The 11,923-nt window shown below is 35.3% G+C and overlaps 1 non-coding gene across 1 annotated transcript; it reads right to left on the bottom strand.

Annotated features, from left to right (window-relative positions):
• Positions 1-11,261: 11,261 nt before the first annotated feature.
• On the bottom strand, positions 11,262-11,368 carry LOC127088897 (small nucleolar RNA R71). Its single transcript, XR_007790702.1, has one exon. It is a non-coding gene; the product is annotated as a small nucleolar RNA R71 (small nucleolar RNA).
• Between the last annotated feature and the right edge of the window lie 555 nt (positions 11,369-11,923).

Genomic DNA, 11,923 nt, shown 5'->3' with positions numbered 1-11,923 from the left:
AAACAGTATGATTCAAATACACGAAGTGAATCAAAACCATGCTTTAGATGCAAGTACGAATTCTATCTTTTTATAAAATCATGATATGCCATGCACATGGTATGTTCTTTTTGTACACGATGTAACGACTTAGAGAATGAGGATGAATAGGTTTAGGAATATCTAGGATATCGATCAAACATATGGTCAACAGTGTCGACTCTGTTGACCAAAAGTCAATCACTTCTTTAATTTCCATTTTTCAAATTCAAAGTACTTCTTGATTTAAGCAAAGCATCATCGTTAAAGAGCCTTTGACCTAATCATTGCAAATGGAGATGAAATGATGAAATATACAATATATGTTGATGAAATGAATGAAACCCACATATACATGATGAATGATATTAATGTTTCCTAAATCCATGCAGATGAATAAAGTCGTAAGCCAGGTAAAAAATGAAAAAAAAATAGGGAAAATTTTGGGGTATGACAGTAAGTCATTCTCAAACTTCACACACTTCGAACCTTCAACTTCAATACAATTATAGTGGGGACAAAATCTTGACATCTCCTTGAACTTAACAACATAGTCAGCCACATTCATATTTCCCTACTTCAGCTGCAAGAACTCAATCTCCTTCTTACTGCAAACATTAGCTGGAAAGTACTTCTCTAGAAACTCAGTCTTGAAATTATCCCAAGTAATCTCTGCATTAGCAACTTCCATCCTCTGACGTGTATTCTCCCATCAATACTCAACCTTCTCATATAACATATGCGTTTTGAACAACACCTTATGTGCATCAGTGCAGGCTATAACTCCGAAGATATTCTCAATATCCTAAATCTAAGTTTTAGCACCCTCGAAATCATAACTTCTTAGGCAGATTGTTCCTTTGAAACTTTCTCAGCCCACAGATCTCATCAGCACCACCATTCTGATTCCGATTCTCCTGCAAAGCTTCATCCACTTGCATCATCACTTGAGCCATCGCCTCAAAAGCATTAACAATCATACATGTTTCTACCCGTCATTTCTTTTTGCACAACCACCCAAAACAAGTTAACCAATTGTAAACAATAAAGCAAACAACAGTTAACGAACTCAAGCATCGACAATGTTTGCACACATGTCGCACACCAGAGTATAAACTAGTTCACAACCTAGGTCAAATGAACCGACCAAACTCTTATACCAACTATGTAACACCTTAAACAACCCCTAACACTTTACTCATAAAACATGCGAAAATTATAATTAAAATAATGCACTCACAAGGGTGTCACAATTCTCTACATAAAACATCCTTTCTCAACAATTTAATAAAGCAGCGAAATTCATTTATGAAAACTCAAAATATTTCAGTTAATCCTTGAAAACTCATAAAACAACTTCAAATAACCATAAGGTTTTAAAAATTAAACAACTCTCAAAATAAACATCAACGACAATCACATCCCCATGTTAAAGTATTCAGAGCTACACTTGGAAATTCTAAACAACACTGACATAAACAATAAAATATGAAGAAGGCCACTAACGCCCTCTTCCAAGGCAATCAGTTGTTAAGGCTTCTCCGTCCCTACCCGAGTATCTGCATCATAAGTGTAAAAACAACAGAAAAACACAAACAGGGGTGAGAATTCATTCACATAAGTTTCAACAGTTTATACAAATACTAAACATAAATCTATGTCTAGACTTTAGTATATATTCAATATAAAAAAAGCTTGGATATAATAGTGAATAGTACCTTTTGAATATCAATTTATACCATGAAAATATATTTTAGATAACTAATCCAAAATAAGCATTAAGAGCAAAGAATTCATCAATATTTTAGCTTAAGAAGAATTATATAGAACACCATGATCAGGATCAAAACATGAATACTGGGAAAACTACATCTAATCCCAACATAAGAGAAAATTAACTTCACTTACTCAATGCATATTTACAATTAAGCCCCCGAAGAAATATGTAAAAAAGCATCTATTGTCGGACAAAGCTCTCTCTCTCTCTCTCTCTCTCTCTCTCTCTCTCTCTCTCTCTCTCTCTCTCTCTCTCTCTCTCTCTCTCTCTCTCTCTCTCTCTCTCTCTCTCTCTCTCTCTCTCTCTCTCTCTCTCTCTCTCTCTCTCTCTCTCTCTCTCTCTCTGTGTGTGTAATTATATATATATATATATATATATATATATATATATATATATATATATATATATATATATATATATATATATCCCTACTAAGAGAAATACACCAAGCCTTAACAAGACTTCTCTAATATACTCAAGATATTTCATAAGATATCCAAATGACTTGCCCAAGACCCTATTTATAATGGTATGGTATTCCACTCTCACCAATCGAGATCTAAGCCTCGCTTAGATTGCCTATAATCTACCCCCTTAAAAATTTCAACTCATTTACAAGTGGTCTTGGCTAGCTTATTCTCACTTAGTGCGTGTCTAGCTCGCTTAGTGAGTTAATCCTTGCTTCACACAAAAGTAACTTAACCTTGAAGCTTCCTGAAACATCATATCTCGTTTAGCACGCCTTCTATGTAACACCCTAAACAACCCCGACACTTTACTCATAAAATATGTAGAGAACCGACACTAAACAATCATACATGTTTTATGCTAATAATCACTCACAATATTAATCATTTACATATGTAAGAATTAATGTAATGTACTCTTCTTCTCTATTTCAATATGCACGTGGTGCCAAATTTTAACATCATAGTTATGTTACTAATTTCATCCATTCACCAATGGTTCCTCTTCAAACCTCATTCCTCCTCGAATCCAGTCCCGTCATTGATCCCCTATTCTCAACCAACAATTTGTCTATGGCCAAAATTCGTACACCTATCTACAACAATGCATGATGCATGAAATATAACAAAAAAATACAAATGTAATAATCATTACTAGTTCCTCTTCAAACCACAAACACCACCAATATCAAGTCACCATCGTAGTTCTTCTCTAAACCACACTTCTCATCATAATTCAAATATATATATATATATATATATATATATATATATATAATAATTAATTATGTAAGACACTCACCAATGCTCTCCGACTCAATTATGAATGAATTATATCAACATTAAACATTTCTCATTTTTCCATACAAACCTAACATAACAACTCAACTCACCTTACTCATCAATAGTCGACAAAGTCACAAACCACTTTACCATAAATCAAATAAACCAAATCACTTTACACATTTATAAAGTTTGATTCCTAATGTCACACCTCTAAGGCATTATTATGAGGTAGTAATACGCATCATCTTCCCAACACTTTAAACAACGCCTCAAAAGGAGTCACGAAACTCAAGTTACGTACGAAACGACGTGCTTGGTACAAAAACCAGGGAGCTACTACGATCGCCCGTGTTAGCTAAAATGACCCGTAGCATTCCCCAGGAAACTCCCCCTTTAACATGCCTCTGGTACAAAAACAAGAGGGCTGATACGACCTCCCGTAGTAGCTCCTAAAACCCAAAATTATGTTTCACGATTTTGTTTGAATTCTCTTGTTTTCCAACCCTGCATCACACCCCAAACCCTAAATTTGACTTCTAATAATCCTAAAACATATCATAGCTTAAGTTACATGAATCATATAGTAATCAACACTTAACAACATCAAAATCAACATCATCAATTAATTTGTTATGCATTTCATAAATACATAACATCAACATATGAACATCATCATCTCAAATATTCTGATGGCACCCAATCACATAATTCACATCAAAACAATACTTAGCATGATTAACACTATTAAAATTAACAATAGATTAACCCAATTGTAGAGGTTCTACATAATCCTCACACAATTCACAAACCCTCAGTAATTGAGACAAGAGAGAAAGGGAAGAAGATGGGGTAAGGATCCCCCTCTACCCTACAAGATTAAGCACCATTATTATGAACATACCCCTACCTCAAATTCGTGAAAAAGTTTGGATCTTGACGATGGAACTCTCTCTCTCTCTCTCTATCTCTCTATCTCTTCACTTTTGCTCTGTTAGGACTTTTCTCTTCTCTCTTGGTTTTTTTCTCTCAATTTCACATACTGACTAGTTTACTCTTATTCCTTTAATTTAAATAAAACTTATTAATTCACTTCACCTCCCCAATTCTCATCAATTTCTATTTTCTCCTCAAGCACTTATTCTTTAATTTCTCTATTATTTCAATTAATTAAATAAAAATCTATAATATTTCTACCCACCCTCATGAAACTAAATAAAACAGTTAACCAATTTAAAAACACACCAAAACTCAAATAAAATCATATAATTAAAATTGTGGTGTTACACCTGCTAGCAAGTTTTGGTGCATGGCCGAGGTTTTCTTTGCCATTTGCTGCCTATTTCTTGCTTAGAGAGGTATGTTCCTTTGCTAAGTGAGCTTTGGTTCCTGAATGGTGTGCTTTGTCTGATTTTGGTGCACTTTTTTGTCCTTTTAGCCTATTCTTGATAAATGCACATTAAAAAGTTCACACAAGCGTTTTATCATATTTTCTTAATAAACTAGGGAGTTTTCCCAATTGATTACTTACAAAAGAAGTTAATAAGTGCTTATGAATTTTATGTATTTTTAGCACTTATGAATGCCTCAGGTAGAAGCTCCCACAACAGAATGAGTGTTTGGGGGTTCCAACCAAAGAAGCAGTCGCCCAGATCTCTCTATGTATCTACTGCATCGTGTCCTCGTTCTTCTTACATCTGAAAGCAAACATTAGGAGGAGTTCAAGAAAAAATGAATGAGGAAGATAAGGTCATGTCACTACTTACCGAATATTTTATTTCTCTCCCATTTTATTTGGCATCCACCAACCAACGAGTTTGAATGCACTTCTTCACCTGGTTTCTCAAAATACCACTGACGCAACAAAGTTCCTTGCAGAAAGCCACCAACTAGATTTTCAAACATAACTCATCCAGACGATCTCAGTTGAGGAATATGTCAATTTATTCTAATATTTCAAATGACGAATATAGTGATTTATCCATGGGAGGCTTTGTCTATTTACCATGGTGATCCGATCATGGAGAAGTGTTGATTTATCTTATGGTTTAATTATAAGGCATATGACTTGATATGGGTGGAAAGTAAGGGGATATGTTGATTTTTTATTCATTTACTCCAATTGGTGGGTATGACGATTTACCCTATAATCAGTTCAATTTCAAGAGTATTGGATTGACTGTTCTAAAATTTGTATAGGGTAGAACAGAGAACTAGGATGGGTCGGGGTTTCAGATAGGCATCCACTAAGATTAGTATCTCACCCCCCATATTTTTATATTATTTTTCACATAAACATATGTTTGGATTGGATTCATAACTAATGGATTTGACACTAAAGACCCAAAGAAGCATATTTTAATTATGTTAAAGATTCATATACAATAAATTATATATCAGTTAGACCTATTGTATTCTAAAAAAATTCTCGATTTCAGACTTGTACATTAATGTATCATGTACTAGAAGTTAATATTATAATTTATATTCTAGACATGTAGTTATAGTGTTACAATATAAAAATTTAATGCTTAGAAATTCATAATTTAAAGATGACTAAGTATGATATTGCAATTTTATATCATGTGCATCTGTAATCGAATGTCTTTGTACAACTACTTATTAATAAGACTTAACGATATAGTTGTGAACTATTTGAGTGAATTGATACTCTCTCTTAGATTGATAACTTTTAAGAGAGGGTTTTTAAAAGTAATTGATACTTATCAATAAACAACAGATATCTCATTGTCAGTCTCTCAAAAAGGGTTACTTACAAAAGGTTTTCTGGAAGGTGTGAGTAAAGTATTGTAGAGTGCATTTGTCGTTGTCAAGACATTAATTTTTATATTTCTCTTAGATGTCATAAGCTAAAAAGTTATTCTAGAAGTTTCATTATACTTGGGGATGTCTCATTACACTTTATATATTTCTCTTAAACCCTATGAGTTTCTGAAATTGCTCCCTTTGCATCGGGCATATAATACAATATGAACAAACCCTTAATACAACATGCACCATATATACACTAAAACACATCAAATATTAAAATGAGTGGTCTTAATAATGTCCTCTAAACACATAATCCTAATAGGTTTTGTAGTGTTATATTTGTAAAGGTCCTAACAATGGCGGGAGCTTTACACCCCCTAGGATAGACAACAACCATGTGTCGTCCTTCTAAAGGTATCTCCTTGCCCCTAAACATCCTCCAGTGATCAATTTTATGAAAATATGGGAAATGATGTTTCTTGGTCAGAGAGAGGTCAGGATCAGTAGTTGGACCATATCCCCTAGGAAGTAGAGATTTAAAGGTCAACCATTAACTGGATAGGTGGTGATCGTTCCAGAGAAACCCTAGTCCAAAAGGCGTATATAGAAATGCTCCTCTCCTAAATGGGAGGGGACATATCATAACTTACACATTTAATACCTAAAGAAAAACACTTGTAGAATAGGGCCTCTCACTTCATGTGTGTAGGACTTCCAAAACCATCTTAAAACCATCTCACAAGGCCTCTAGCCACTATGGGCAAGCTGTAATCTTTACAAATTGGTATGAACATACCAAGGACTCTGAGTACCCTTGCCTTTGCTAGGGTAACATGTACACCTGTACTTTTTGACGAGTATAAGTTTATATTAAAATTAATCATCTATTTTTGATACATTAATTTTTGCATTACAATGAGACACTAAAGTGTTTTAACCTTGCTAGAAAGATGATAAAACTACAACAATCAGATGAACCATGGTTTCAGGATGTATTAGTAGATTTGAGACTGGGGGATGTTTGTAGAACTAGATTTGATTTCATTGACCATGATCTTATGTCTTCCTTTCTTAAGAGATGGAACTCCAAGACGCATTCATTTCATATTGTCATTAGTGAGATGAGTATCAATATGGATGATGTATCATGCATCCAACATCTTTCTATCATAAGAAATTATTGGTAACACTCCAATTCAAAGACCGAGTGCACTAGACCTGATAGTTACAAACTTAGGAGGTTGCTCAGGTAAGGCTTTAGAGATTTTTTTAAGTACACGAGGAACACATGCATAATTTTCATTTCTAAATACTAATCATGAATATCACTTTACTGCCAATGTTAATCATGTTGATGATGATGCTCATGTCGCTTATCATAAACATTGTGCATTGAAGACATGTTACTTGCATTTTGTTAGATAACCATGTTTATGGACAAAAGTGTGACTTATGTCGATGTTGTCTACATTAATTACTTCTAATAATTTTAGAGGATTCAAGTGTAGTTCTCACATTGCATCTCCTGTAATCTTGGATCGGGCCTGAGGATTATCTTCTGTCTATCAAATTGGTTGGGGCCTACCATTATATTTGGCTTACCTAGAAATATTCAATTTATCCTAAAATAATAAGGTTTTGTTATTGATATCGGGGTTGAAGCTAGCGAAAATATACCCGAACGCATCGCAGGCTCGACCATACAACAGAGTCACCATCGAACTTTATTTATTCCTGAAGGAAAGGGAAAACATCGATAAAACCCGGGCGAAAGAGATATTTGGGTAAGGAAGTCGGTTATGCAAGGGGAAGGTATTAGCACCCCTAACATCCGTTGTACTCAATGGGAACCATTTTAATTGTTCTTGATCGAATAGGTGTTATGTATAAAGATTACTTGCGAGAGGATAAATGAAAAAGAAAAAGAATAGATAAAGTTCTTGGTGAGGATTAGGGTCTTCGTGCCTACGTATCCTTATAGTGCAATAAGGAATTAAGACCTTCATAGTTCAAAGAACTAATAGTGGGAGGTGAAAGGAAGAGTGATCAAGGTATTCTGAACCAAAGGATAATATTCTTTGAACTCCAAGAAGGGATGAAATTTGAACCCAAGAGTAAAACTGGCGTGAACCATATGTGGGGTAGCCGGAAGCGTGGTGCCACTATATGGTATGGTAGAAAACAAAGATAATTATTTGTTTAGTTTCATAGCACAAACAATTCTTGGTTCACAAGTTGACACAAGATGAAGCTCAAAGAGATAGTGTATTTGGCTCAAAGATAACAGTATATCACCTGGAGTAAATGGTTTAATGATTGAAGGTAGATAATGGATGCATGATGGATATGGATGGAATGATAGAGAAAATTAACCAAAGATCAAAGAATTTGAAGTTTCGGTAAAAGTGACTGGATGGTATGATTTGGAACCATAGGTAAAGGTATATTAGACTCCATAGAGGGTATGAAATTTGTACCATAAAGGGAAACAAGCTTATTAGCAAAAAAAAGGAATAAAATGTTTGTGTACGAGACAAACAATTCTATGTACAAATGTGGATTGCCTTTATATCGTCCTAAAAGGGTATATATGGAATTCTAAAGAAAAATGTATTTGATTTCAAAGAAAAAGTATGTCACTAATGAATGGTTATGATTGAAGGTAAATGATGGATCATGAAAGATATGGATGGTTCCCTAGGGAAGGAGAAGGGGGAATAAATAGGAATGTGCTCACCAAGGATTTGCATCCCTCGTGCATATGTATTCTCACTGTGCAATGAGAAAGTCAAAGCATTCGTAGTTCGTGGAACCACGAGAAAAAAGAGAGAGATAAGTGATGAAAATTATAACTTGTACCAATAGAATGGTGGAAACAAAAAGATGTTAACCTAGGCATCATGGACTTATAAGACAAACACACTTTCAAGGGTTAACTGCAATGGAAACAAAGAGAGAGGTTTTTTTCCTAAGCAAGAGGGACTTATAAGAAAAACACAACTTCAAGGGTTAGCTGCAGTGATCTTTAGTACAAGGAATAGTATATCATTGTTGGGAACTGATAACATGAAATTATATCATATTTTAGGACTTAATTCAATTAAATTATATTATTATTTATTTCAGTTCACTTCATTTTATTAGATATTACGCGGTATTTTCTTCCTATTTGTCTCAGGTGGTTTATTTGAAGCACAAGTAAAAATGGAAGAAAAGGAGGTGCAAAAAGGAGAGAAAATGAACCAAATATCAAAGCCCAGCCCAAAGCACAAAACACAGGTGTTGTGCCTGTGACGAACGTCACAGAGGCCGTGACGAGCGTCACGCCTTGCACACTCCTGTGACGAACGTCACACATGGTGTGACGAACGTCACACCATTCCCCTACATTTTTGGCGCAAGGAACGCTTCAGAGACGTTGAGGGAGAGTTGAGCCCTATATCCACGCCTAACTATTCTGCACGTTGAAGACCTTTTGAAGCGGAAGCAGTTACGGAAGACACCATTATAAATAGCTATTTTCCAAACCTAAAAGGGTTCCACGCTCTTTCCATATTTTCTTTGCCGTTTTTGCTTTTGCATTTTTCTTTTTCAGCAGCTTAGGCATTGTTTCTTTATTATTCTTACGAGTTTTATATTATTTCCCTTGCAATTTCTATTTTCCCTTTTTAGCATTTAGTTAATTCTTTTCGCACAATAGTTTCTACACCGGAAACTATTGTGTACCTTTTTACCGGATCTAACCTTACGTTAGAATCTAGATTTTTTTTATTTCCTTCGTTTTAATTTGTTGTTTAATTGAAGAATCCAAGAACAAATCCTACCGGCTTGTGGTGGAGTGTTCAAGACTACTGTTTAACTTATTCAGGTTCTTTAATTATTATTTAATGCTTTGTTTTATTATTTATTTATATTATTTGCCTGGGATGAGTCTGTTTATGCATGATAAGTATTTAAGTTTGTTTAGCATGTCTGGCTAATTCGCTTAGATATCGGTATGTAAAGTAAGCGGAATAAGGAATCAAAACTAAGTCGGTTTAATTAAATTTAAAATTAGAATCACTCTTTTTACGGTCTCAATTTACAGGTTTAATAACAAGGGTTTTTACGAAAGTAAAAGACATAAAGAAGTTAAAATCAATAGAGCGAGAGTTTGAGATTTTAACTGGACAGTGTAAATTGGACATTAATTCTAGATCAGGGCGAGAGCAAGTTTTAGAGTTAATTAAATTCTGATCTTTTCCAAAAAGTATTTTTAAAGATTGAATGTGAGGACGAGAGTTAAGCATTCGAATTTAATTATATAACCTAAGTCAACAGAGCGAGAGTTTGAGATAAGGGTGTTTAAACGGTCAGTGTTTTCTTGAAAAGAGTTTCTACGGACTTTATTGCTTTCAAAAAATGGTTTTTGACTTAATTATAAGTGACAACTACATTAACATAAAATCATGGTTTATTCAACAGAGCGAGAGTTTGAGATAAAACTTTTAATCAATAGTGTCAACTGAAAGGATTTATTTTAAAACCAAGAAACCAACAAAGAATTGATTCCCTAATTACGACGAACTACATACCGATATCCGCTTTATTAATATTTAATCTAGATCTTAGTTCAGTTTTTAGCTTTTTCCCCCAACATAGAAACATTATTCACCTTAGCTTTACGAAGTAACCTTAGATAACGGTATATCGATTCATAAGTCCCTGTGGGATCGATATCTTTTAAAACTACGCGATAGAACTGTGCACTTGCAGTTTGTACCCCATTCTCGACTCACGAAGTCGAGCGATCAAGTTTTTGGCGCCGTTGCCGGGGACTTTTATTTAGTCGATATCGTACCTCTTCTGTTACGCTGTAGAGACTAAGGTTTTTTTTTCTTCTATTCTTTCTATCATCGATTTTTATGCCACATACTCGTTCACAAGGCGAGCCATTCTACTTACGAATCAATGATATCGAACGATATCTCCGAGTCTTACGACGAATTCGGGAATATCGTGCTGCAAACAATCTCCCTCCTGTAGAACTTCCTGATTTCAAAAATATTTTTCCTTCGATACCCGAGATGGCAGAACCAGCTCGTGCTCTTAGAGATTACGCCGCTCCATCACAAGATGAGCCGCATTCAAGTATTGCTCCACCCGCAATCGAAGCAAACAATTTCGAACTTAAACCTTCGTTGTTGCAGGCAGTGCAACAGAACCAATTCTCTGGAAATCCTACCGAGGATCCAAACCTTCATTTATCCTCATTTGTCCAATACGCTGATACTGTTAAAGCTAATGGTGTCACTTCATAGGCAATTCGACTTCGTCTTTTTCCTTTCTCATTAAGAGATAGCGCTAGAAGATGGCTTCAGTCTCTCCCTTCCAACTCTGTCACCACATGGAACGAGTTGAAGAAAGTTTTTCTTGCCCGATATTTTCCGCCAAGCAAAACAGCTATGTTAAGAGCCCAGATAAATGGATTTAAACAGAAAGACAACGAGTCTCTTTTCGAAGCATGGGAAAGATACAAAGACATGACGAGACTTTGCCCACACCATGGTTTGGAAGACTGGTTAGTAATTCACACATTCTATAATGGTCTCTTGTACAACACAAGGTTAACAATAGACGCCGCTGCAGGTGGTGCACTAATGAACAAACCTTATGCTGATGCTTACCAGCTTATCGAGAGCATGGCCCAAAACCACTATCAGTGGGGAACCGAACGAACAATGGTGGAAAAACCTCAAACGAAAACTGGCATGTACGAGATAAGTAACCTTGATCATGTTAATGCAAAAGTGGATGCTCTGGTCCAGAAAATTGAAAGTTTAAATGTATCACCTCCAGCCGCCGTGGTTGCTATAACTCAGAATTGCGAGGTCTGTGGAATCCAAGGCCACACTCCTACGGATTGTCAACTCTTAACAGGAATCCAAGCAGAGCAAGTAAACTACGCTCAAGGAAGCCCCTACTCGCATACCTATAACTCAAATTGGAAGAACCATCCAAACTTTTCATATAAGAGTAATAATGCTTTATACGCACCCGGACAATCTACAAATCAAGCCCCAGCTATACCTCCAGGATATCAGAAACCGAACCCATCCATGCCTAA

Source organism: Lathyrus oleraceus, chromosome 5 (genome assembly GCF_024323335.1).
Source record: "Lathyrus oleraceus cultivar Zhongwan6 chromosome 5, CAAS_Psat_ZW6_1.0, whole genome shotgun sequence".
Taxonomy (NCBI): Eukaryota; Viridiplantae; Streptophyta; class Magnoliopsida; order Fabales; family Fabaceae; genus Lathyrus; species Lathyrus oleraceus.
Note: the sequence above shows the minus strand (reverse complement) of the source record. Positions and strands in the feature narration are given on the sequence as shown.